Source organism: Mirounga leonina, unplaced genomic scaffold, assembly GCF_011800145.1.
Source record: "Mirounga leonina isolate KUSES-001 unplaced genomic scaffold, KU_Mleo_1.0 Mir_115, whole genome shotgun sequence".
Lineage (NCBI taxonomy): Eukaryota > Metazoa > Chordata > Mammalia > Carnivora > Phocidae > Mirounga > Mirounga leonina.
The window spans coordinates 36547922-36553921 of record NW_023270268.1 but is presented as its reverse complement, the minus strand read 5'-3'; the positions used below and the strand labels follow the sequence as shown (position 1 = coordinate 36553921).

At 47.9% G+C, this 6000-nt stretch overlaps 1 protein-coding gene across 1 annotated transcript in view; it reads right to left on the bottom strand.

Moving 5' to 3' along the window:
- The window catches only part of SPSB4 (splA/ryanodine receptor domain and SOCS box containing 4), a 78681-nt gene that overhangs the window by 2159 nt on the left and 70522 nt on the right, over positions 1-6000 (bottom strand). The window lies entirely within an intron of this gene.

Here is a 6000-nt window from a genome sequence, read left to right as displayed (position 1 = left end):
AAAGAAAGAAAGAAAGAAAGAAAGAAAGAAAGAAAGAAAGAAAGAAAAAATGAAGAGCAATGACCATAGCAAGGGTAAATATCATTGCATGAAAACTTTGTCTCTGATGTGGGTGTTCAGTGTGTCTCAACGGAAAAAATACTTCTCGTTGCAGGTCGTGATAAAAATGAAAGTCTCGGGGTGCCTGGGTGGCTCAGTCATTAAGCGTCTGCCTTCAGCTCAGGTCATGATCCCAGGGTCCTGGGATCGAGTCCCACATTGGGCTCCCTGATTGGCAGGAAGCCTGCTTCTCCCTCTGCCACTCCCCCTGCTTGTGTTCCTGCTCTCGCTATCTCTCTCTCTGTCAAATAAATAAATAAAATCTTTAAAAAAAAAAAAATGAAAGTCTCTGACCTAGGAGGGGATCTGCACGGGGCTTCCTCCTAGAAACAGGTTAGGCTTAGGGAGGCTGTTTGAAATTCCTTTGAACCCTCACACTTCTCCTGTAGCGTCTTTTGATGATCAGCAGAGGGATGCATTTTCTTCTAATAACCAGTTCTAGAAAAATTCATGAATTAAAATCCGTAAGCCATAGAACCTCTGGATGTAGGACCAAGTTTAGTTAGTTTTACTGCAGACATGTTGATTAAGCTCTTACTCTCTTCCAGGCCCTCTGATTGGACCCAGGGATACAGAGATAACAAAGCCAAGGCCAGAGGCAGCCCTGGAAGTAGAGGAGGGCTCGTTGACCCAAATTAAAACAGGTGAATAATCTGAATAGAGTATAATATACACAATAATTCTTAAATGCACAGGGGACAGAAACTGGGTGGTTCCTATGGAAGAACCGTTTGAAAGCTTCAAAGAGGATAACTGAATGAGGTTTTGAAGGGTGAATAGGAGTTTTATGTGATGTCAGGGAGGAGGGTATTCTAGGCCAAGAGAACAGGCAAAGGCAGAGAGGCGTAAGACAGGACAGGCTGGGAGGTCTAGAGAGAGAGGAGTGGTGCTGGTCCGCTGGATCAAGAATGAAGATGGTGGTGGTTACATTGTCTCATCTGGCTTGTACAGGCCTAGTTTCCCCAAGCCAACAGGAACATGCTAGAGGCCTGAAGCTGCAACTTCCCACTTTTTTTTTTTTTGATAACAGAATAAGTGATAGTTTAAAAGCATTCTATAATGTACCAAGATGCAATGAAACTGTAAATAGCAAATACTAATGCAAGAGCTGTGAGAAGAATAATATCATAAGGGATGAGAAAGTGGTCAAGAGTGTGTTTTATGGAAATTTTCATTTACTACAGCTGCAGAGTTCATGTGGCGAGCCATTAGAACTAAGGCAGGACTTGGCTGGTGCTCTGGAAGGCTCACACCAGAGTGCGTCCAGCTCTCCTTCACCTGAGGTGAGGCTGCGTGGTCCCATATCTGCACAGAGTATTGGTGGCTTTAAACACTCTCCCCTCCGTATCCTCTTGTGATCCTCACAAGGATGGCCACCGTTGGCCAGGGAGGACTGGGCATCCTGTTTTTCAGGCCCAGAAAACAGATCGCTCGCCCCTGGGCACATGGTCACAGAGTCACCATGCCTAGACCAACACTTGACACCCCTCTTAACGTGCCCCCACCCTCCTTCAGCTACACCCCTGTACCCAGCTTTCTTTCTCCCTGTCCCCCACCTGGTTCTGATTCAGGCTTTGCATTGTTCCCCAAATCATGCCTCTGTGAACACCCGCCCCCAAACCCAAATCCTCATCTAAGTGTAATTACATTTTTATTTATATATTTTGTATTCAAGTATTGCTGACACACAGTGTTACATTAGTTTCAGGTTAATTGTAGTTACTCTTTATTGAAGACTCATTATAGGGGCGCCTGGGTGGCTCAATCAGTTAAGCGTCTGCCTTCGGCTCAGGTCATGATCCCAGGGTGTTGGGATCCAGCCCCATGGCAGGTTCTGCGATTAGCCAGGAGTCTGCTTGTCCCTCCCTCTGCTTGTGCTCTCTCTCTCTGTCTCTCTCTCAAATAAATAAGATCTTTAAAAAAAAGACTTATTATGTGGTCAGGTGGTGTCCTAAGCTATTTGTAGCTGTTCACATGCATGTAGGTATCAAACTCATATCACAACAACCCTTTGGGGTAGGATTATTATTATGATTATTACTATTATCCCCATTTTAAGGAGGAGGAAACTGAAACACAAAGAGGGTGAGTCACTTGCCCAAGGACACATAGCTGAGAAGGGCCCGAGCCAGGAACTGGTCCCCACGCGTGGCATGTTGGTAAGACACGGGTGGGCGCCATGCACAAGGTGTACCGAGAGGAAGTGTGCTCTTCTTCTGCTTAGACAGATGTGGCAAGGATTTTCAATCCTATTCATTGAACAATGAATGGGTACAAGGCGCCTATAAGCTTCTTAAAGGACATGACCCTGACTCACCTGCCTTTTAGGACCCACAGCCCTCAGTCTGCACCCGTCACAGGGGGATGGCCCAGAAACTCTATTAAATGAACGAGCTGATGTTCTGATCCTGGGCGTTTCTTCTCCAGAGGTTTTAAGCAATTGGAATAAATTAATCTTGCCTGGCAGCATTTCCGGCTTAGCTCCCCACTCTCCTATAAATCCCCTGAGAACAGGGCAGGTTTTAATTGACAAGAGGCTTGTGGTGAGGAGTCAGTGAGCTAGAAAGTGTAACGTACTTAGCACAGTGACCAGCACATAGTCGGTGTTCCCCATACGCCACTTCTAGCTCTCTCCTTCCCATCCGGGCATTTGCATGGTTGCCCTTGGGGAGGATAAGCTTGGGGATGGCTGGTAACAAGGTAGGCTCTGTCTGGGAGGCCAGCAGCAGTTCCTTCTCCGAGTGAGGGGAGATGGGCTGGCACTTGGCATCAGGAAAATTTTGAGCTGATAATCACTGCCAGAGCTTGAGAGCTTTCTTAAATATTTTAAAGCTCTAGGCACACATTACGTCCTCAGTGCCCAAAATGCCAAGCCTTTTCAGCAAACCCAATTCCCTATGTGTTCCCTGCCTAGTTAGGAGCTGGGGAGAAGGGAAGATCTCTGTTTATGGTCATTCCTCTGCAGTCATGGCAATCAATCCAGAGCCCAACTCTATAAAGGAAGCGAGACGGGGGGGGGGGGGGGGGATGGGGTTCAGGGCACGTCGTTAGCTCTAAGTGTGATATAAATCATCTCTTCTCATTTCTTGAGGGCCCTTTACACTGACAGAGTCACAGCAGTGCCAGAGCGCACAGGGCAAGTCCTCACTGTGGCTGTGAAACTTCCCAAGCTCCGGAGACGCCCCGTGTCAGCTGGGCCCGCCCTCTGACTCCTCTTTTGGACTCCCCTTGGCTTCAGAACCTTTCTTCGAGCTGCCACAAGCTGAGGCTTAGAAATGATCAACCAGGTGGCAAGAGAAACAAGAGATCTTTCAGCACAGGAGCCATTTTTGGAAATGTTTGCCAACTACAAAATGAAAAAGGAATTCTTGTTCCCCAGAAGTGAATATCCAAATGGCCAATGAGTCCATGAAAAAGTGCTCAACTTTATGAATCATCGGAGAAGTGCAAGTTAGGGCCATGACGTGACTCTGCTACGTGCCAACCCGAATGGCCAAAATGCAAACAAGACATTAGCAAGTGCAGACAAGGATGCGGAGCAACTGGAACTCTTATAATGCTGAGAGCACGCAAGCGGGCACAACCACTCCGGGAAACTAAAGCTGAACCTCTGGCCTGCAGTTTGAGTTCGGGTGCACACAGGTGCACCAAATGCATGTGCACGCATACTCACAGAAGCGTTATTTGTAATAGCACAATCTGGACACAACAGTTCTGCGGTCCACCAATAGTGGACTGTACACATAAATTGTGTCTCTTCATATAGTGGGACACTAATCGGCCATGAGAAGGAAGGACCCACAATGACATGCAAACACGTGGACGAATCACAAACATAATTGTGAGCAAAAGAAAATTACATCTTGTGTGGCTTCACTTATAAGGTTCTGGAGCTGGGATGATGAAGTGAGGGCAGTGCTGATATTGGGCAGGAGGTGATGGCGGGGGCAGGGGGAAGCTCCTGGTGGGCAGACATTGTTCTGTTCTTTGAGTTCTGGCTATACTAGGGTGTTCAGTTGGTAAAAACCATCAACCTTAGTCCCCTGAGATTTGTATACTTTCTGCCTATTTATACTTCAAAAACACATTTACGTCGGGCGCCTGGGTGGCTCAGTTGGTTAAGCGACTGCCTTCGGCTCAGGTCATGATCCCAGGGTCCTGGGATCGAGTCCCGCATCGGGCTCCCCCTGCTCTGCGGGGAGCCTGCTTCTCCCTCTGACCCTCCCCCATTTCGTGCTCTCTCTCTCTGTCTCATTCTCTCTCTCAAATAAATAAATAAAATCTTTAAAAAAAAACCAACACATTTACGTCAAGAAAAATAAAGTCACTGGCTGGTTGGGAGGGCCTCTACCCCCTGCTGGGGGGGGGTGTGGATCCAACACAAGCCAGGCATCTCTTGCCGCCCCCAGCCCCAACGGGGTGAAGTAGGGAGAAGAGGTTGGCGTGGAGTCCCTGCTTCTGCTCCCACCCCCAGTGGGCCAGACAGTTGGCTCACCTTCCTGGAGCCACATTTTCCTCCTCTGTAAAGCAGGGGAGAGCAACACCTCCATCTGCATGTTGTGATGATGGTATGACACCACATGCTCTTGCCTTAGAGGAACTCTCTCCACAGTATGTCTTATTTCAGGCCACTGGCCCAAGAGGTACCTTTAAAAATAGTAATAATTTACTTATTGTGGTTCTAAAAATTGCTCGGTACATCATCCTAATTGACAACAACTCTCTGCTCTTGATGAAGATTTATTGGAGCTGGGGCTGGATGTCTGGTTCCATGCTAAAAATATCCCAAGGCAATCATCTCCAAGGTTCTACAGTGACCTGAATTTTCCATAATTCTCCACCACTAACCTCCTGTACAACCAACCCCAAGTAAGCCGCAGAACTTCCCAGGGACTCTGTTTTGCTGTCAATAAAATGGGGGAAGTTAGATCATCTGGCTTAGACAGTCCATGTCTGTGATGGAAATGTAGAGATTTCACCCAGGGACTGGTGGCTGAAGCAGCTTTCCTGGGCCCCTTGACAGTCTCCTCTCTCTGCGGCAGAAGATGCCAAGACGCGAGTCACCATACCCTACTCCCATCTCTACGTTTATATTTTGAAAAAAGATCAACATTTTAAGGTCAGGAGGTGAAATTCTTTTGTAATAGTTTTAGACAATGGTCAGCAGATGGGGGAAGGTTTGAGTGACAGCCCTGACATCTGAACTCAAGTAGACCTGGGTACCTTTTGTTTTCAGGAAAGAAATGAGAAGACATGCATGTGGATAGGCACACACACTCTATATGCACCATACGCTGTGCTAATCGCTTATGCATAGACTATGGTTTTGGTGCTGGAAGACTCAGAGAATTGCCTGCATGCCTCTGGGCCTCCCCTCATGCTGCTCCTTCAGCTGGAAGACCCTCCCCTGCACTGCCTGCCAGAAACCTGCCTCCTCTGTAGGACCCCCACCAAGGGTCACCTCCTCCCCAAAGACTTGGCTTCTCCGCCCTCTGCATCCACATCTGTCAGGTGTCACTCCACTTAGTTAATTACATCAAGGGACAAATATATCATTACCCACTCACTTCCAAAATATATGACATCCCTGTACCAACTGGCCCTGCCATGGTCCACAGGGACCTCAGCTCCCATCTAGAAAGCATTTGGAATATGGGGTTTTCTCTTTGCAAGCTTCACTGTCTCCCCAGCAAAAAGGGGTGTGACTGCAGCTGGGACATATGCAGCGCTTTCTGGTGAACTCTGTACCAGCAAGTGTCCCTGGCACAGATGGGTCCCACATTTTCCCCTGGGACAGAGAGTGAGCGAGTCCTGTCGTGTGCATAGGAGTGCGGCACAGAGGAACAGTCCTAAATAATGCATGGCCTTCCCTAGCAACACTGCGGAGGGCGGACGTGGGAA